This window comes from Rattus norvegicus, chromosome 15 (assembly GCF_021556685.1).
Source record: "Rattus norvegicus strain SHRSP/BbbUtx chromosome 15, alternate assembly SHRSP_T2T, whole genome shotgun sequence".
Lineage (NCBI taxonomy): Eukaryota > Metazoa > Chordata > Mammalia > Rodentia > Muridae > Rattus > Rattus norvegicus.
Window position 1 is genome coordinate 88,983,158 of NC_141548.1, and position 22,046 is coordinate 89,005,203.

The 22,046-nt window shown below is 37.5% G+C and overlaps 1 long non-coding RNA gene across 1 annotated transcript in view; it reads left to right on the forward strand.

Moving 5' to 3' along the window:
* Positions 1 to 1,117: 1,117 nt before the first annotated feature.
* The window catches only part of LOC120097072 (uncharacterized), a 50,135-nt gene continuing 29,206 nt past the window's right edge, over positions 1,118 to 22,046 (forward strand). Inside the window, exons 1-2 of the long non-coding RNA XR_015639147.1 lie at positions 1,118 to 1,261; positions 17,847 to 18,024. This is a non-coding gene — a long non-coding RNA (uncharacterized LOC120097072). The remainder of the gene's footprint in view (positions 1,262 to 17,846; positions 18,025 to 22,046) is intronic.

The following is a 22,046-nucleotide window of genomic DNA, read 5'->3' on the forward strand; positions in this document are numbered from 1 at the left end:
ACTATTACTCTTATAAATGGCTGACTCCTAAGGACTTATTATGTCATAGATAAGTGAATTTTACCAGCCTCATCAGCAAAGCTTTTTCAGAAGACGTCCAAACAGAGAGAACCAGAACTGATAACGAGGTTGTAAAATATTCAGTCATAAATGAGACATTAAATTGGAAATTTCTGGCTTCTTTGGAGACTCAGGTTATAATGATGTTTTGCTGGGGCAGACAGGTGAAAGAATGTTTTTCCAGAGTAGACACATGGAAGAATGTTTTGCTGAAGCAGACAGAGGTGAAAGGATGTTTTGTTATAGCCAGCATGTGAAAGGACACATAATATTTAAAGAGTATATAAACATGACCCCACAGACAGTGGGAACTGGAGCATTGGTTTGCTCTGCTCCATTTTGCTAGTCTTCATGGACGACACATGTGTTGATTTGTTTTACATTGTCTTTTTGAGCTTTGCTTGTGGTGATGTCATAGAGAAAAACTCACCAAAGAACTTCTTGTGAGAATTTTGCCATTTCTTTGCTGCTTTCATGGACTCTGGCCAAGTGACAAGCCTAATGGGTTCTTCTAGACCAAATTGCCCTTGCTAATCATGTGTGGTGTCTGGCGTGCGAATTGGACTGTATCTTCTGGGTCATTCGTGGTTTTGCTAGTGGACTGGACTGAGAACAATTAACAGTGGAATCGCCACAAAGAACTATTTCTGAACAGATCCTCTTCTCCCATATCCTAACAACCTTTCTTTTCTACTACCTCTGGTGGACAGTGGGATAGAGGAGAGGTAGAACCCTTACTAAAGTAGGTTGTGAAAAATATATGACTACAGGATATCAATACCACACCCAATCCTTCCAATGCTCTAGAACCATTGTGTAAAATGAGACTGAAATAGCTTAAGGGCCAGAGGTTGACTACATGAAAACAGTGTTTTCTGGACACAGCAGGGCAGCTGGACATATGAACAGGATGATGACAGCCTGTCCAAGACCTGCTCAAGCTAAGCCTTTACACAGAAGTGAGCATTAAGTTACACCCTTTGTTAAGTAATAATTAGCAACTGCTGGGAGAGGGAGATGTATTTTCCTGAAACATATGGTTCCTGGTAGGTCAACTGTGCTCCACTGAAGGTAATCCACCCAGGATTAGATGGGCAGCCATGCTGTACTTGGTAGGGCTATAAAAACCAGCAAACTAAAAAAGGGTGACAAAGTTGGGTAGAAAGAAAAGTCGTGGATTTAAGTGGATTTGAGAGAGAAGGTAATTATAATCAAAATGCATTGCACAATATTTTTTTTTAAAAAAAGAGGTACTAAATTGAGGAAAAGTTGCCATAGAAGTGGTCATAGGAAATTGAAAGAATAAAGAGAAATGGCTTATAGCTTAAACCATAAGAAAAAAGACACAGTAAGAAACTTGTCTGCAAAATACCAGAAATGATAAAAACAGATATAGTCATTCCAGTGAGGTACCCATGTCTGTCTGGGTGTTTAAACAGTGACATATGAGTACACCATTAACTCCTGCTATAACTAGTCTCTGGATTGGTGCATAATATCCTTAACAAAAATAGTTGGTCACTCTGGATCTTTGTAATCTTTATCCTTCAAGCAAAAATATTTTTTGACAAAAAAAGTGAAGATTTCTTTAGTGGGTTTAAATATCAACAAATTATACTAATAACTGTAGAAGTATTTTTGGAAAATGAATGACTGAATTTTCCCTAGAGAATTAAGTGAATTGTATTTTGTTCAATTCGAATGCATATTTATCACCGTAGACACTCTAATTTTTCATTTTAATGCTGCACACACATTTAATTTGAATGGCGAATGAGAGAGATATCTTATTACAATTATCTATTACATATAAATAAAAAATATAATTGAATAACATTACAACCTTGGCATCGAGCTCACGCACATTGTTATTACAAGGTCTATGAACTAATTTGAGATAAAAACATTTCCTTTTAAAATATACGGTTGGAAGGCAGCATACACCAGCTGATATGCGGCCCCCGACACATATATATCAGAGGACTGCCTGGTCTGGCCTCAGTGAGAGGAGACACACCTAACACTCGAGAGACTTGAGGCCCCAAGGGAGGTCTGGTGGAGTTGGGGTGAGGGATTGGGGACTTTTTTTGGAGATGAGGGTGGGTTGGGGGCGAGGGTTGGAAGGAGGTATGGGATGAGGAATAGAGGGTGGACAAGGAGGGGGATAATTACTGGACTGTAAAAAAATTAAAGAATAAAAATAAAAATAAAAAATATGGTTGGATGAATACAGGGAGGCGCGCGCACGTGCACACACACACACACACACACACACACACACAGACACACACACACACACACACTCTTTTCCTAGCATGCAAATCCCCTGAGAAGATGTTATTTGACTGGCCTTGGATGTAAAGCTACTTTTCTCACAGCAGGCTGGGACTCCTCAGCCTGTGCTGGGCATTCTTAGATGTGGTTGGTGGTTGAGCTGAGCCCTTCTGCATGTAGTTCCTATGCCTCGATCTGGAAGTATCCTTGGATAGATGAGAGTCAGTTAAGACTCTGTATCATAATCTTTGTTAAATAAAATTTACGAAATGGTGATGACTTTCGTAGTTTGCTACAGGTCGCGGTACTTTCTGTATTTTGCTCTTCTCGAATACCTGGGCCAATAAACATCAGGGTCTATAAGACCTTTTAACCCTCTCAGGTTAAAAAGTATAACTTCCTGTTATTATTCCTGTTAACTTATTCCTACGCTGTGTCTGATATATCTTTTTTTCCTGCTGTGGTGAGCTTCTATGATGAAGTGCACAGATATTTAGCTTTTTGTATGTATTCATGTTGGGTCGATCGCTAGCCTAATGCAAGTCCATCCTTCGTCATACTGATAGTGATATTTATAGTTTATTCTAACCCTTTAATTTATTTGTTTCATTTTAATTATAATTTATTTCTGTTTCCTATTTTAAAACTATTTTCTAATCAACATTTGGATTTTGTTCTATGTATGGTCTAATTGTGCTTTCTAGTAGAACTGTTGACAGAGGGTGAAAGTTTCTTTAATGAATTTAAATAAGTACAAATAAAAATGCCCAACTTACTCTCGGAGACAACTAGCCTAGACCTTGATACATTTTTTTCCTTGCTTCAAGTTTATTTGTAAAAATAAACAGCAGAGGATGCTCTACAGATGCAAATAGTGTGTGGGTGTGCCACAGCAGTTCACCTGTCTTCATATTGGCAGATATGAACTCTTTTCTATGGGGGCTTCACAGGTTCCTGGGTACCTCTGGAAGCCTCAAACTTGAGCTTTGATTGGCAGAGCCTATGAGCCTTCATGGAGCTTTGATTCTGCTTCCCGAGCTTTGGGTGAGCGATGAAAGCAAGATGGGTAGATTTGTGGCTGGGGCCCTCTGACATCTTGGGGCTGACTACCTTGGTCTTCCCAAGAGTCTTAATGGCCTCTGTGTGTGCACTCTCTGCCTTCTCATGGCTTATCTGCTTCTTCTTCAGACTTTTCTTGTGTTTCTTAGCAAAGAACAAGTTTCTTAGGAACTTGGGGTCAACTTCCTCAAAAGATTCCTATCTTTGTAACCGGGATTTTCTGATGCCTTCTCTGTGTCATTTTTGGGACTGTCATTTTTGTGTTGTGGTTCTTGGACTTGATCATGTCTTCAGGATAACCCGTGACTCACACAGCGCCTGGGACTGAAAGAAAAGAGTCTTTGATATTTTTTGTGCTTTCTCCTTTTCCTCCTTTTTTTCATCTCAAATATTTTTCTTTCTATATTTCTTGTTTATACATTATTTTATATATGTCATTGATTATTTTTGTTAAATTATATGACATTCTAAAGAGTTTTATCCAGTGAACATTATTTTATCACTCTTTTGATTTTACTATTGAGATATTACATAGGCATGTTGAAGACATAGTCATTGGGCAATTTGTTTATCTGTTCCTGCTTTAGTCAACTATGAATGAAGGTAACAGTACTTGCATATTAAAACTACTTGAAAGATGAATTTTGTTACCATTTGAAGAGTATAAACGGTGTTTGAGCACATGGGAGTCTTCCAGAAATGTTACCTGTGAATGCGATTAATTAATGACTAATTGCATAATATACATAAAAGTAGAAATAAAGCTTCTAAAGGCTTGCTTAAAGCTTTTAAATGTATTTTAATTGCTGGTTCTTTTTTTGTTTTAAATTCAGATGGCATGCTATTTATTTCCTATGTTTGGTACAAATTCAAGGCTGACTTCATAATTTAAATAGTTTCAGTTAACAAGTCAAGGTTAGTATTTTTAATATCAAATGTCATGAACCATTAAAACATTACAAGAAACATAGATTGAAACATATCTCTAAAACATTGAAATGTAATGCTTTATTTAATGAATAATTTTCTGTGATAGATGTTGCAACGCCACATTTATTTCTTCTGTTATCTAAAAGATTGATATTACACACTATTCTTACATTTACTTCAATCATTTTATATAGAAAAAGAAAAAATAGAATATGGACATGTTAACTAAACTTGTATTAAATATAGAATTATTTTATATTTTATCAAATATGGATTATAGTGAGACTCCAAAACAGACTGTGAGGAGGCACAAACCTATTCTTTGGTCTGCACATAAAACCTTACAAAAAATAGCCATGATTCCATCTGATCAGAACCTACAACGCTGCAAATAGAGAAAACGGTGGGGTGAAAACTAAACTTTACCCCTGGGAAGACATTCTATAGGGTTATATACACTGTTGATTACCTTTGATGTCATCATTTCTTAGAGTTACACTGGCAAGAATCCATTCCTTCTTATGCTTGAAGGAAGAGTGGCACAGAGACATCCTGGACATTTTGTACTAACTTTATAGCCATGCTCATCCACTGAACCAAATTTCCCATTAGCCTTTGTCATTAGTCCTGGCTCACTGGACTGTTCTTAGTTGATGTGAATGGATATGATTGACAGTTCAGTCTGAATCTCTACCTCTTCAATCGTCCTATCTTCTTTTTTTTTTTTCTGTTTTGAAACAGAGCCCCTTATGTATCCCCGTCAGGTCTTCATCTCCTAAATCCTCTTGTTCTATTTTCTCAAGCTCTGGGGTTACAGTTGTGCAGTGCCATAATGGGCTCACACACACACACACACACACACACACACACACACACACACACACACATCTGTGGCCACAGATTAAAATTCGAGATTCACAATTAAGCTCTATATGCGGTTCCCAGAGGAAACCGTCCTCTCCTCTGACTCACGCAGCCACAGCAGGGTTCATCGGGCTTTAGTTCGGTAGCAGTTCTGTATTGCTGGGAGCTGTAATGAAACTTCCTTGGTCACGTTAGTGACTGATTATCAACCCTTCCATTTTACTGCTCAGTAACACAACGATTTGTTTCACTTAATGAAAGGCAGACGTGACTATTCGAGGGACATCACCGTGGCTTTTTAAAGTTGACTATGGTAAAGACTGTGAAATGCTGACCCTTGCTCCTGACATGCCACCAAGCAAATTATGCCACGGCTAATTGTTGTTATCTCATAGACTCTCTGTAATTCTTAAAGAAATTCCAAATTATCCTGGAAGAAAACCCTGAAAAATAATCAACTTGGCTTTTACTGTTTAAATCAACTTAGACATTTCTGACTCAGCAGTTCTAAATTCCCTTTTCTTGTTTTAAGACCTATAAAAATTGAATGTATGTTACAATAAGCATGCCTTGTAACTGCATTATACTTAAAACTAGTATCACACCTTAAACTTGGTGTTATTTTATTCCAAATATTAGTTTTACAATAGATAAGTTATATCACGTTATTCATTGTATATAGACTGCTAACTATACATTTTATGATTTCAAAATCACAAAATTACTTCAAGTGGGAGGGGAAATGGAATGAGGAGGGGGTTGTGGAGGGGAGACCAGGAAGGCAGACAACACTTGAAATGTAAATAAACAAAATAATTAATAAAAAGTAATTATTTTAAAGCATTTCAGCAAAAATAATGGCAGGTATTAAAATTCATTTTATATATTTTATTGTGTGTATCTGAGTGTTTGCCTCCAGGTCTTTCCATGTTTTACATGCATGTCTAGTTCTTGAACAGAATTGAAGAGGGCATTGGATCTCCTGAGATTGCAGTTATAGTGGGATGTAAATTACTAGCTCTTGATTAGAACAGAACCTAGGACCTCTGTAAGAACAGCTAGTACTCTTAACTTCTAAACCATGTTTTAAACGACGTAATGAGTGTTTAACTTCTTAGTGGGCACCCATGTGACTATGATAAAAATAAGGTCATAAGATAATATGTATCTCAGTATAGATGTTAACAGACTATCCTGGTATACAAAGTAAGTAACAGGAAGACACAGCTACATAGTAAGATTCTACAAAAGTATTTTTTAAAATAAAGCTAGATTTCTCTTTCTATTTCTGACTTATATGTGTTTTTCTGTATTTACACAAAAGCCCAGATAAAGTCTGACTCTTGGTTCCTGAAAGGTATGAAGGATAAGATAATAGTTTTAGTATATTTCTTTATAAATATTTAAGAGGCTTTCAATTTTCTAAATAAATTAATTTCTACAATGTTTCCTTTGCTTTTTTGTGTGTTTTAAAGGGATTGTCCACTGTAGCCCACAAAATTCCCAAATGCCCTTCTTTTTTTAAATAGCTGAATAGAATTCTATTGTTAAAATGCACCATATTTTCTGTATCTATTCTTTGGTTGAGGGACATGTGGGTTGTTTCCAACTTCTGGCTAATATGAATAAAACTGCTATGAACATAGTAGAGCATGCGTCCTTGTGGTTGGAGCATATTTTGGGCATATTTACAGGATGTTATAGCTGGGTATTCAGGTAGAACTATTTCCAGGTTTCTGAGAAACAGCCAGATTGATTTCCAGAATGACTGTACAAGTTTACAATCCCACATTAGCAATGGAAAAGTGTTCCCATTTCTCCACATTCTTGCCAGCATAGGCTGTGCCTTGAGTTATTGATCCTAGCTATTCTGATTGGTGTAGGTTGGAATCTCAGGGTCATTTTGATTTGTGTTTCCCTGATGACTAGGGATGCGAAACATTTCTTTAAATGTGTCTATGCCATTTGAGATTCCTCTGGTGAGAATTCTGTTTAGCTCCCTCTTTTCAATTGGATTATTTGGTCTTGTTGGACCCTACCTTTTAGAGTTCTTTTTATATTTTGGATATTAGTCCTCTGTTGGATGTAGAGTTAGTTAGTGAAGATCTTTTCCCAATCTGTAGGCTGTCATTTTGTCCTATTGCCAGTGTCTTAAAGAAGCTTTTCAGTTTCCTGCGGGCCCATTTATCAATTGTTGATCATTGAGCCTGAATCATTAGTGTTTTGTTTGGGAACTTGTCTCCAGTGCCAGTGTGTTCAAGGTTATTTCCCATTTTTTCTCTTAGATTTAGTGAATACAGTTTTATGTTGATGTTCTTGATCCATTTGGACTTGAGTTTTGTGCCGGGTGATAAATATGGATCATTTTTCGTTCTCCATGTAAACATCCAGTTAGACCAGCACCATTTGATGAAGATGCTTGCTATTTCCAATGTATGCTTTTGGTTTCTTTATCAAAAACATCAAGTATCCATAGGTATGTGGGTTTATTTCTGGGTCTTCAATTTAATTCCACTGTAACCTATTTGTTTCTATTCCAATGCCATGTAGTTTTGGTAACTATAGCTTTGTAGTACAGCTTGAGAGCAGGGATAGTAATACCACCAGAAGTTCTTTCATTCAGAAATATTTTAGCTAGTCTTCTGTTCTTTTGGTTTTTTTCATATGAAGTTGAGAGTATTTGCTTTCAAGGTCAATAGAAAATTATGTTAGCATTTTGCTAGAAATCATTTGTTGTATCTGTAGAATACTTTTGGTAAGATGGCCATTTTTACTGTTAATCCTACTGATTCATGAACATGGAAGATCTTTCCATCGTCTGATATCTTCCTGATTTTCTTGTCATACAGATCTTTCACTTGAATAATTGGAGTCAGAGCAAGGTATTTAATATTATTTGTGGCTATTGTGAAGGGTGTTGTTTACCTGATTTCTTCTTAGCCCTGTTGTCATTCATATAAAGGAGGGCTACTCATTTCTTTGAGATAATTTTGTATCCAGCCACTTTTTGAAGTTGTTTATCAACCATTGTAGTTCTCTGGCAGAATTTTTGAGGTGTCTTATATAGACTCTCATATCAACCATGAATAGTGATACCTTGACTTCTTCCTTTCAAACTTGTGTTCTCCTGTTCTCTTATTGCTCTAGCTAGAACTTCAAGTACTATGATGAGTAGATAGGGAGAGAGTAGGCAGCCTTGTCCTGTCCCTGATTTTAGTGGTATTGTTTTAAGTTTCTCTCCATTTAATTTGATGTTAGCTATTGACTTGCTATATATTGCTTTCATATGTTTAGGTATATGCTTTGAATTCCTGATCTCTTCATGACTTTTAACATGAAGGGGTTTTGGATTTTGTTGAAGGTTCTTACAATATCTAATTAGGTGATCATGTAATTTTTTTCAGTTTATTTATAGTGAATTACATTGATGAATTTTCAGATATTGAACCATCCCTTGGATGAAGCCTACTTGATCATGGTGAATGATGTTTTTGATATGTGTAGAGAGACTCTCTTATAAACATCACCTGTTAATAAAAAAGTTGATGGCCAATAAGCTGAGACAGGTAATAGGAGGTGGTACACTGGCAGGAAGAGAGTGAATTTTAGAAAATAGTAAGAGAGAAAAGAGAGAGGTGGGGAAGAGTTGAGAGAGATGAGATGGGAGGTAGAGTGAGAAGACAGATGTAATCAGCAGGGAAACCCTGAGGAGACACTAAAGAGGGAGGCCAAGATGAAGGAGGGTAGCTAACTATATGGTAGACATAGAATATTTTAAATGGGTTAAATAAGTTATAAGCTAGTCAGGGAATGAGCCAAACCTTAAGATCTACATATTTAACAATAACTAATTAGTTTAAGAGTTGTTATTGGTAGGAACTAAGGGACCAAAAGGAAAAACAGATTTAAAAATTAGTTTTACAGATGTGTTCTTTGATTTGGTTTGGTAGAATTTTATTATTTTTACACTGAGATTCATATGTGAAATTGGTCTGAATTTCCCTTTTATTTCCTCATTGAGTCTTTTTCTGTTTTAGGTATCAGGCTGAATGTGGCCTAATAGACTAAATTAGGTAGTGTTCCTTTTGTTTCTATTTTGTGGAGTAGTTTGAAGAATATTGGTATTAATTCTTCTTTGAAAGTCTGTTAGAATTTAGCATAGAAACCATCTGGCTCTGGGTATTTTTGTTTTTAGTTGGGAGATTTTTAATGACTGCTTCTATTTTCTTAGGGATTACAGGACTGTTTAGATAGTTTGCTTGATTTAACTTCAGTAAGTGCTTTTTGTCTTTTTATTTTGTTTTGTTTTTTGATTTTAGATTTTCCAGTTTGTGGAGTACAGGCTTTTGAAGTAAGATGGAACGATTCTTTGAATTTCCTTAGTTTCTGTTGTTATGTCTCCCTTTTCATTTTTGCTTTTGTTAATTAGGATACTGTGGCTGTGCCTTTCTGTTACGTTGACTAAGGGTTTGTCTAGCTTGATTTTCCTAAAGAACCAGCTCTTGGTTTGGTTGATTCTTTGTATTCTTCTTTCTTTCTAACTGATTTCAGCCATGAGTTTGACTATTTATTGATGTCTACTCCTCTAGTGTGGTTACTTCTTTTTGTTCTAGAACTTTCAAGAGTGCTGTTAAATTGCTAGTATGACATTTCTTCACTTGCTTTAAGAAGGCACTTCGTGCTATGTACTTTCCTCTTAGCACTGCTTTCATTGTGTCATACACAGTTGGGTATGTTGTGCCTTCATGTTCATTGAATTTTAGAACGTCTTTAATTTCTTCCCTCACAAAGTGATCATTAAGTAGAGAGATGTTCAGCTTACAGGAGTATGTTCGATTTCTGTTGTTCCTATTGTTGTTGTTCAGTCATAATCCATGGTGACTCGATAGGGTGTAAGGGTTTATTTCAATCTTCTTGCATCTGTTGATGTTTGCCCAATTATAAGGCTAGTTTTGAAGAAAGTTCTGTCTGGTGCTTAGGACAGGGTATATAAATATCTTTTAGATCTGTTTGGTTCATAATACCTGTTAGTCTCATTGTTTCTTTGTTTATTTTCTGTTCAGGTGCCCTGTCCACTGGTGAGAGTGGGGAGCTAAAGTCCCCCACTATTATTGTGTGAGAAGTTCAATGTGTGATTTTGGTTTTAGTAATTTTTTTGTGGGGGATGTAGGTTCCACTGCATTTGGGACACGGAGTTTCAGAATTGAGATGTCATCTTTGTAGATTTTTCCTTTGATGAGTATGAATTGTTCTTCCCCATCTCTTTTTATTATTTTGGTTGAAACTCTGATTTAATAGATATTATAATAGCTACTCCAGCTTGTTTCTTTTGTCCAGCTTGGGTAAACTTTTTCTCTAGCCTTTTACTCTGAGCTAGTATCTATCTTTGTCGCGGAAGTATGTTTCTTCTGTGTTGCAGAATGATGGATCCTGTTTGCATATCCAGTATGCTAGCCTGTGTCTTTTGTTGGTGAATTGAGACCATTGATATAGTGAGATGTTACTGATGTTATTAGTGATTATTAGTTCCTGTTATTTTTGTGTTAGTAGTTATAGTGTGTGTGTGTGTGTGTGTGTGTGTGTGTGTGTGTGTTTCTCTTGTTTTAGTTTTGCTCTGAGATGATTAATTTCTTGTGTTTTCTTGGGTGTAGGTACTTTCCTTGATTTGGAGTTTTTCATCTAGTATCCTCTGTAGGGATGGATTAGTACAAAGATATCGGTTAAATTAGGTTTTACCATGGAATACCTTGGTTTTCTCCATCTATGGTGGTTGAAAGTTTTTCTGGGTACAGTATTCTTGGCTGGTGTCTGTGGTCCTTAAGGGTCTGTAAGACTGCAGTGCAGGATTTTCTGGCTTTTAGAGTCTCTTGAGAAATCAGGTGTAATTCTGATAGGTCTACCTTAATATGTTACTTGGTTTTTTCCCCTTGACACTTTTAATATTCTTTGTTCTGAACATTTAGTGTTTTGATTATTGTGTGGTGGAAGGATTTTCTTTTCTAGTTCAATCTATTTGGTGTTTCATAAGCTTCTTTTATGTTTATAGCTATCTCTTTCTTTAGGTTAGAGACATTTTCTTCTATGACTTTGATGAAAATATTTTCTGTCCCTTTGAACTGGGAATTTCTATCCTCTTCTATTGTTATTACTCTTAGGTTTGGTCTTTTCATAGTGTTCCATATTTTTTGGATATTTTGAGTTTGAAGCTTCTTACATTTGGCATTGTCTTTGACAGATATTTTAACGTTTTCTATGGTATATTCTATGGCTGAGATTGTCTATTCCATCTCATGTATTCTGTTGATGTTACTTGCATCTACAGTTCCTGTTCCCTTTCCTAGATTTTCCATCTCTATGTTTCCTCAGTTTCTGTTTTCTTTGTTGCTTCTATTTCCATTTTTAGATCTTTTATTCATTTCCTTCACTTCTTTGATTGTACTTTCCTTTATTTCTTTAAGGGGTTTGCATATTTCTTCTTTAAGGGCTTCTAACTTTGATTTTGATTCCTTGTGTTTCTTTAAGGGATTCATTATATCCTCTTTATAGGCCTCTACCATCTTCATGATATGAAATTTAAGGTCACAGTCTTGCTCCTCAGTAGGGTTGGATACCCAGGGCTTGCTGTAGTAGGTGAGCTGAGTTCTGATGGTGCCGTATTACACTGGCTTCGATTGATTGATTAGGTTCTTGTGTTTGTCTTTCTCAACCAGGTTGTGTCTGGTGTTGGCAAGCCTGGTAGTTCCTGGGAGGAGTAAGTCTCTGGGACAGGTTGTCTCAGAGAGTTGCAGGCCTCCCACAATGTAGGCAGTACTTGGGGTGTGGAGTGTAGATCCTTGATTACAGATGGAGGTAAGGGCCAGAAGGAAGGTGGGATTCTGACTGGGCAATGTAGACCTCATTGCTGCAGACATTGTTCGGGTCCAGGTGGTGTGGAAGGCATGGGTGTCTTACCTGTGTGTCCAGAGTTAGAGCAGACATCCTGGGAGGCAAACAGAATTGAGTGGTTTGGAGAGTAGTGTCGAACTGCTATTGCAGGTGGAGGTGTGGACTGCCAGCTTTTTTTAAAATAACAGGTATATGATACCTGTTCAATGCTCATATATATTGAGCAGAGAGATGAGGTAAGACAAAGATTTAGATGGCTTGAAATACAGCACTGTCTTCCTTTTATTGCTATAATATCTTTCTCAGTAGTAGGGATAATGCATGAGGTACACAGCTAAACAGTAAGCTTATTTATATAGAAGGCAACGAATGGAGAAATTTTGATTTTGTAATGATAATAAAAAGACATGGATATCCATCATTTGCTGGAAGGACAATGGAAAGGCATGACCTCTCTCTGTAAAGATGCAGTGCTTTGAACAAGTGGATTTAAGCTTTGGGAGATCAGGTCTTTTTCATACATTTTCCTATATTAGTAGGTGGGGCTGAGTTACTTTGAAAGCAGAGGCCACCTGGCACCAAGAGTGAATGGATTATGTCATGATAGATCAGCAGAGACAGTAGTCAGGCAACTCTCATTGGAAGTGACATTAATCTGAGTAATAGACGAGAAGCCTCCTGGGAGAGAACAGGGCAAATATAATATTTTCAGGACAACAGAAGGAACATGGTCATGCTTTGCAGAGTGGACTATTGAATAATACCTTAAACCATATTCCCCAAATGTATGTATGTATGTATGTATGTATGTATGTATGTATGTATGTATATATATATTATAAATACAATATATAAAAAGTGATTCCAAGTCAGATTTCATTAAAGCAGTCTTATTATGAAATTGAGATATGTGCTTCTAAACCTGACAGTTCGTCTTTAGAATTTTAATCTGTTGAGTGTAACAGAAATTGAAATAATAATAACCAAGTTTAAAATAATTACTTTTTATGAGCTGGAAAGAGACATATTCTAGAAGTTCTCTCATACATTTTCTTTAAAAATGAATATTCCTCCTGGAAGGAGCCTAATTTTGTGAATTTAATAATTTTGAAGATCACTGGGAGCCCTGAAGCAGGTGGTTGCCTTGATTTCCAGTTCAGCTTAAGCTAAAGAGCACTAACAACATCGAAGAGATTTGAACTGTCTTTTAAATGTTATGCAAATGTAATACAATGATTGATTATTAGCAATATAAATGTAATCACACTAGAATATGGAGACAAGTAATAGTGGAAAACTGGAAGTGTTTTTCTTAGATCTTTATGTTAGTTTTTCAAATTATTAAAAAGTTGCATTTTACATTGAAATTAAAATTTTAAGGATTACCATAAATATATATCCAATTGCATTATTAAGTGCTAATGAATTTGTTATTCCACAACAAAGATTTGGGTACTTAACTATTTGATGCCTGGGTTACTACTCATAAAGAATCTTAATATGAATATTCATTGAGGTCAAGAAATTACTGAAGGGTTTGGGGGAAGGGCTCTCACAGCATCAGAGATATAACAGACTTATAGTGTTAAAAGTGAAAACTGGAATAGAAGTTTAAATTGGGGTAGTGATGAGGGCAGAATAGAGGAGACAGTATGAGGAGAGACATTAAAGCAGTCTTGACTGAAGGAAAGGCCATTCAGAGCCTGCCCCATCTGGGGATCCAGCCCATATACATACAGCCACCAAAAGTAGACAATATTGATGAAACCAAGCAGTGCATGCTGACAGGAGCCTGATATAGCTGTCTCCTGAGCGGTTCAGCCAGAGTGTGACAATTACAGAGGTGAATACTAGCAGCAAAGCATTGAACTGAGAATGGGGTCCCCATTGGAGGATTTAGAGAAAGGATTGAAGGAGCTGAAGGGGCTTGCAACCCCATAAGAACAACAAGATCAACCAACCAGAGCTCCCAGGGATTAAACCACTACCCAAAGACTATACATGGACAGACCCATGGCTCCAGCTGCATATGTAGCAGAGGATGGCCTTGTTGGGCACCAATGGGAGGAATAGCCTATGGTCCTGCCAAGGCTGGATCCCCCCCCCCATCCAGTGTAGGGAAATGTCAGGGTGGGGAGGTGGGAAGGGGGTAGTTGGGAGGGGTACACCCTTATAGAAGAGGAAGGGGATGGGATAGGAGGCTTATGAACAGGAAATCGGGAAAGGTAATAACATTTGAAATGTAAATAAAAAATATCCAAAAAATAAAAATAAAAGCAGTCATTGAAATTCACTAATGTAGACATGTTTTTCCTCTTTGTTTTGCTCATTGAAATAAAGTTACCCTACAATAGAGCAACACTTTCCCCACTTGATGACAGAGATTAAATATAGAAACTCCAGTGCCAAGGCTTGGTTACTTCTTTTTTATTGGTTTTTAATTTTTTTTTTATTTTTACACTCCAGATTTTATTCTCCCCTCCCTGGTCCACCCCCGGACTGTCTCATGTCCCATACCTCCTCCCTGCCCCTCAGTTTCCACAAAGGTGTCCCCATCCCACCCACCCTACCAGACCTCTAAACTTCTTCGGGCCTCCAGTGTCTTGAGGGTTAGGTGCATCTTCTCTGACTGAACCCAGACCCGGGAGTCCTCTGCTGTATATGTGTTGGGAGCCTCATCTCAGCTGGTATATGTTGCCTGGTTGGCGATCCAGTGTCTGAGAGATCACAGGGGTCCAGGTTAATTGAAACTGCTGGTCCTCCTACAGGGTGGCCCTCCTCCTTCAACTTCCTTCAGCTTTTCCCTAATTCAACCAGAGGAGTCAGCAGCTTCTGTTCATTGGTTGAGTGCACATATCTGCATCTGACTCTTTAAGTTGCTTGTTGGGTCTATTGGAGGGCAGTCATGATAGGTCCCTTATTGTGAGTGCTCCATAGCCTAAGTAGTGGTATCAGGTCTTGGGGGCCTCCCTTTGAGCTGGATCCCACTTTGGGCCTGTTGCTGGACCTTCTTTTCCTCGGGTTCCTCTTCATAGCCATACCTGCATTTCTTTCAGACAGGGAGAATTATGAGTCAGAGCTTTGACTGTGGGAGAGCAACCCAATCCCTCACTTGATGCTCTGTCTTTCTGCTGGAGGTGGATTCAATATGTTCCCTTTCCTCACTGGAGTGAATTTCAGCTTGTTAACCTTCTTGAGTTCTGTGGATTTTGTCCTGGGTATTCTGTACTTTCTTGGCTAATATCCACTTATTAGTGAACATATACTGTCCCAAGCTATCTCACCAGCAAGAACACGCATGGACACATGAATCCTTCTGTAGCCAAAACGTTTATTGAATCTTAAAGAGAGGGCCAGGCGTGCCGGCATGGCGCGGCTTATATACACCCTAGCGTGGCGCATCCACACCTGATTGCTCGCTTACCCATGATCTCATTAGGCACGCCCCGGAGTGGGCAAAGACCTTGCACGAAGGCACTCTTGCACATGCGCACACAGTTAACTTCCTGAAAGGAAGTCGGCTGGTGCGGCGGAGGCCAGCGCCATCTTATGGTGGCAAATGTTATTGTGGCCCTCTACAATATACTATGCATGTCCTTTTGGGTCTGAGTTACACTACTCAGGATGATGTTTTCTAGCTCCATCCATTTGCCTGCAAAACTCAGAATGTCCTTGTTCTTAATAGTTAAGTAGTCTTTCATTGTGTAAATGAATCACATTTTCTGTATTCATTCTTCTCTCGTGGGACATCTGGGTTGTTTCCAGTTTCTAGCTATCACAAATAAGGCCCCTATGAACATAGTGGAACATGTGCCCCTGTGGCATGGTGGGACATATTTTGGGTATATTCCCAAAAGTGGTATATCTAGATATTTAGATAGGTTTATTTCCAAATTTCTGAGGAACTTCCAAGTTGATTTTCAGAGTGGTTGTACCAGTTTGCAATCCCACCAACAATGGAGGAGTGTTTCTCTTTATCCACATTCTCACAAACTTGTGTTGTCACCTGAGGTTTTTATCTTAGCCATTCTGATTGTTATAAGGTGGAATCTCAGGGTCATTTTGATTTGCATTCCTCTGATCATCAAAAGGACTTTGAATATTTCTTTAGGCGCTTCTCAGTCATTCAAGATTCCTCTGTTGTGAATTCTTGGTTTTGTTCTATACCCCAGTTTTTGATTGGGTTGTGTGGTTCTTTGGTGGTAAGCTTCATGAGTTCTTTATATATTTTGGATATTGACCCTCTACCAGATATGGGTTTAGTGAAGAGTTTTTCCCAATTGGTAGGATGCTGATTTGTCTTATTGACTCTGTCCATTTCCATACAGAATCTTTCCAGTTTCATGAGATCACATTTAACAATTCTTGATCTTAGACCATGATCCATTATAATTCTGTTTAGGAAATTTGCCCCTGTGCCAATGAGTTCAAGGCTCTTTCCCACTTTCTCTTCTATTAAATTTAAAGTATCTGGTTTTATGTTGCAGTCCTTGATCAACTTGAACTCGAGCTTTGTGTGTGGTGACAAATATGGATCTATTTTCATTTTTCTGCATACAGACATCCAGTTAGACGAGCACCATTTATTGAAGATGCTTTCTTTTTTCCATTGCATAATTTTGGCTTCTTTGTCAAAAATTAAATTTGTGTAAGTGTGTGGTTTTATTTCTGGGTCTCCATTTCTATTCCATTCTTTATACTTGTTCAGAGAGGTTCCATGACCACCAAACATTACAAGCTGTTGCTATTGCTCTTGGTTACTCTCCATGGATTGACTAAGAATCTATTGCTGAGGATACTGCATCCTTTTTTCCTAAAACCTGGAGAAATAAGGTAGGAAACTTTATACATTTTAGCTAGTTTTCACAACACTGGAGGATTCTATGCAAGTAACCAGAGGAGAACAGTAATCACCAATCATTTCCAGTATTAAACTCTATGAGCTACAATAGTAGGTAGGCTCAGAAGACATGCCCACTGGCATAATGTTGCATGAACATCGGAGTAGCCAATCAGTTTCTTATTGGACATAAGTCCCATTTTATAAGATGAAATGTATTTCTGGCTCAATCATCAGGCCAACAATCTATGAATATGCAGTATCTAGGTCTTAGGGAGAGGCTAATGTTATTATCCTACTAAATGGACATAGAGTTTGACTGAGTCCTAGTGACTGATCACTATATTCATAGATCAGTGTATCTTTCAATGCTCATCTGAGGGCTTCTATTTACCCTAGATAGTGATTAATAGAGAAATTCAGAACTGGAGAAGGTGAAGAGAACAAGAGTCTACATAAATCTCACCCCTGAAAGAAACATATAGCTGAAGGCTTGGTGATCACAAGGGAAGAGTGGTCAAAAGAACTTAGGACCCAGAGGCAGTGAATGACTACAAGGAAACAGCCACTTCTGGAAACACATATAAATTCATGGTAGATGCAATGAATGGCATGCATAGAACCTATGCAAACCTAAGCCAGACAAAAATCCCTGAGCACAAAATCAACCCCTAATTGTGCAGATATTTACAAATCTTTGCTATTGGAAAGGAGAAATTGCTTTCTTTTTTCTTTCTTTTCTTAGTGTAGGCCTTGGTAAGTCAACAGAAGTCCACCCACCCAAGAATATTTGGGCATCACACATTAATCTCCATGAGTGAAGGAAACAAAACAGGACAGAAAGTTCTGTGAGTAGGAAAGTAGGATTGGTATGTGAATATGGTCAAAATATATTGAATACAAGTATCATAAAGATATAAAATTATTGTTTTAGACCCAGGCCAAGACAACAGTGAAGGAGCCATAATGAGGATGAAAGGTATTTATAGCAGAGGATTCCTCAAGAAGTTCTGATCAGGCAAGATGCCGTGGGACTATCCATTGGAGTGTTTAGAGACTGCTTCTTACGCATACAGAAGCTATGCAACTGATGGGATAATTCCGTTTGGGAGGTAAATGATGTTGGAAGGGTGAGGTATTTTAGTAATTCTTTTCAATACCAATTCCTAAGAGGGTCCACCTACACTTCAAAATTAGCTTTGCAGCATGTTTGTTCCAATATTTGACATCTATACTTAAAGAACAAATACGTAATTGTCAGACATTTTCTTGTCACTTTCTCTTTATATAGTTCAGAGATTTTATTTTCTTAATGTTTTATATTCCGTGCCAATACTGAGACTCTGATCATTGAAAACTTTACTGAAATTGCCTGCTAAGGCAAATGTTATTAACATTAGCAAGACTGACAGTCTGACTGATAGCCTAATAATAATAATTATTATTTAACTTTTATTTGGTACCTAAAGTATAAGAGCACTAAGTAGCTTTATAATTCTTGTTTCCATTGGAAACCAGGCTAAATGCAATAACAAGACCATTAGCTTTGTGCAGTCCATTACACCATTGCCCTTTCATGTTATATTTTTGTATAGAATTGGTGTCGTCGTTGATAGAACAAAACACTCTGCTTCATTATCTGCATTCAGTTTTCAGAAATATCTACTTTGGCTACAGAATGCAATGCTTTCGCAGAGAGCTGTCAGAATTATTTTCAGGCCTTTTAAAATAATTTTTCAGAGGAAGAAAGATGAGGATGCTGCTTCATAAAACCTACTCTATCTTTAGAACATATTACATGTTAAAAACCACAACTTTATATTATGATATAGTTTGTGGAGTTTAATATCTACTTTTCTTTTAGAGGTATATTTGTATTTATGTGTAGCAGGCATAGATACAAACTTTGTATATCTAATACAATAAGGATATATTCATATATACATATTGTCCAATACATGCACACACACACACACACACACACACACACACACACACACACACACACGAATTCTCAATTTATGACAAAATAAAACAGGTGTTTCTATCTATCTATCTATCTATCTATCTATCTATCTATCTATCTATCTATCTATCTCTCCACTTTACATTTCATTCATTACCCCTTTCCCTGTTATCTGTCCAACCACACTTTCCCTATCCCCTTTCTCCTCTGAGCTGCTGGGGGCTTCCGGGTTATCTCCCAACACTGGCATTTCAAGTCTCTGTGGGGCTAAGCACTTTCCCTCTCACTGAGGCCAGACAAGGCAGCACAGCTAGAAGTACATATCCCACAGACAGGCAAAAAGCCCCCACCCCCTCCAGTTGTTCTGGACCACATGTAGACCAAGCTGCACATTAGTTACATATGTGTGGGGAGGCCTAGGTCCAGCTTCTGTATGTTCTTTGGTTGGTGGTTCAGTCTCTGAGAGCCCACGGGTCCAGATTACTTGATTCTGCTGGTCTTCCTGTGGGATTCTTATCCCCTTAAAGGCTGTAATCCTTTTTTCCCTTCTTGCTAAAACTGAATTTTATGTGAATAATAAAAATTACGAGAAAGTTCAGCAAACACACAGGAGGTTCTAATAAAAATAAAAGCTCACTTATTTAAGATACCCAGGCTTGTATGAATATATGATTTACTATTTAATATTACACTATTCTATTTTTAGAACACTCTTATTATGAGTTAAAAGTAATGATGTTACAAGATTGAATGTAGACATATATACATCAACATATACACAATAAATACTTGGACAATAAATTGACAACATACAATAATTATTTAAAATTTTTCTCATAGTACATTATCACATAAAATACCTCATTGAAAACCAGTAAACCACAACATTAAATGATACAAAAATAAACTGACATAATTTTCAGAAATTGATTTTTAAAAATCTTTTGAATAGCCTTATTAATCTTTACTGAGTATTATAGCTTCTTCAAACCATTGCAGTGATTTGTAGCTTGTATAGGTTGACTATAGTTAATGATTTTGATGATTTGGAGACATGCTTAGACTCATGTCTTTGTCACTACACTTTATATGATAACTGTATCTACTACTGCTCTACATTTTTAATTTCCTTTTGCTTTCTGCTTTTGCTCATTTTATATATATTTTGTAATAAGAACATGACTTATTTTTTTATTGTGGAGGAAAGCTCTAAAGCCCTTTTCTTATATCTTTGATTCTAAAGTCAGAACTACATGCCTGAAGTTGACAAATTTTGTTACCTGCTGGTACTGGAACATGACCCCCTCATTCAGTTAAATCTTCACCAGCTTTCTGTTTTCCCTGGTTTCTTTCATTGCTTAAACTTGGATGGACTGAAACTTGATCTGTAGACCCACCTGCTTCTGTCTCCTGAGCTCTAGGATTAAAGGTGTATACCACTATTCTTTAAACTAAATTTGTCTTTAATCTTTTATTTTTTTTTCCACAAGATTGAAACTTAGATGGGTAGGATCTTGTCCTCAGGTCATTTATTCCATTTAATATAATCAATTTCCTTGAACACAGAATTTTGCTCCATTCCACTTTCCAGTGCTCTTCTTCTTAAAACATTCATTTAGTATTTTTCCTTGCTCAGCTCGCTCCTTTTCTTCATAAAAGCAAACAGTAACCACTTGGAAGAGTCTATACTAGGCTGTTTTGAGTTTCTTTCCATTGCAATTAACCAAAACCTCCTCACTTTAACCTCAGGCAAATATTTTGGACAAGAGCAGAAACTGCCACAATCTTCACTAAAATATCACAAGAATGAATTCTAGGCAACATACTAACATTTTTCTCCTCTGAAACCTCTTGAGCCAGGCTCCCACAGCTTATATCATCCTTAGCACCACTGACTTCCATGTTTCTACTAATATGGTCCATTAAGGTCCACTTAAAGCATTCCACTGCTTTGCTAAAGTTCCAAAATCCATATTCCCCCAAACAGAAGCTTAGGTTTATGACACAGCAACCCATCTTTGTACCCACTTATGTCTTAGTTAGGGTTTTGTTGCTTTTAAGAGGCACCATGACCATGGCAACTATAAAGAAAAACATTAACTGATGCTGCCTTAAAGTTTCAGAAGTTTAGTCCATTGTCATCATAGTGTTAAGCATCCAGGCAGACATGGTGCTGGAGAAGGATCTGAGACTCTTTTATCAGATTGATCTAAAGCTACCAGAAGTGCACTATGTGTCACACTGGGCATAGCTTGAGCAGAGGAGACCACCTATACCCACATCCACAATTGCACATTTCCCTCAACAAGGCCACATCTCCAATAGAGCTACTCCCTGAGCCCATGCATTCATACCCATGAACTTGTAGGGACTATTCCTATTAAAACCACTATAGAACGCATGGAATCTTATAGTTAATACGTTAATTATGCTTGTATAACAGAGTATCATAAATAGTATCACAGATTGGTTCTTGCCTATAGGATGGTTTTGAGTTGGGCCAGTCATTGGTTGGCCATTTCCTGTGCTCCATCTTTGTCCCTGTACATCTAGAAGGCAGGATTCATTTTGGATCAAAGGATTTGTCAGTGGTTAGATGTCCTTATTTCTCCACTAAGAGTCCTGTCTCACTAAAGGAGTTGGCCACTTCAGGCTCCATGTCTTGCACTGCTAGGAGTTTTAGTTAAAGTCACCCCAATAGACTCCATGGAGTCTCCCTGATCTGGTTCTCTGGCACGTTCTAGAGATGACCCCTCCTAGGGAACTTCCATTCTCTCTCCTTACATGTGAGATTCCCGTTTCCTTTTCCCCTCCCATTCCTTCTTCCACCTAATTTTCTCCCTCCACCCACCTCTGATGTCTCTTTTCCCCTTATGATGAGGTTGAAGCATTAGAGCAATAGTAATAAAAGTGCATGGGATTGGTTGATAAACAGACACATGATTTTTGATAAAGAAGCTAAAACCATACAATGGAAAAAAAGAAAGCTTCTTTAATATGTGAAACTGATCTAACTGGATGTCTGCATGTAGAAGAATGCAAATACATTCATATTTATCACCCTGTGCAAAACACATGCCCAAGTGGGTCAAAGTCCTCAACATAAAACCAGTACACTAAATACAATAGAAGAGAATGAGAGGGAATGGCCTTGAACACATTGGTACA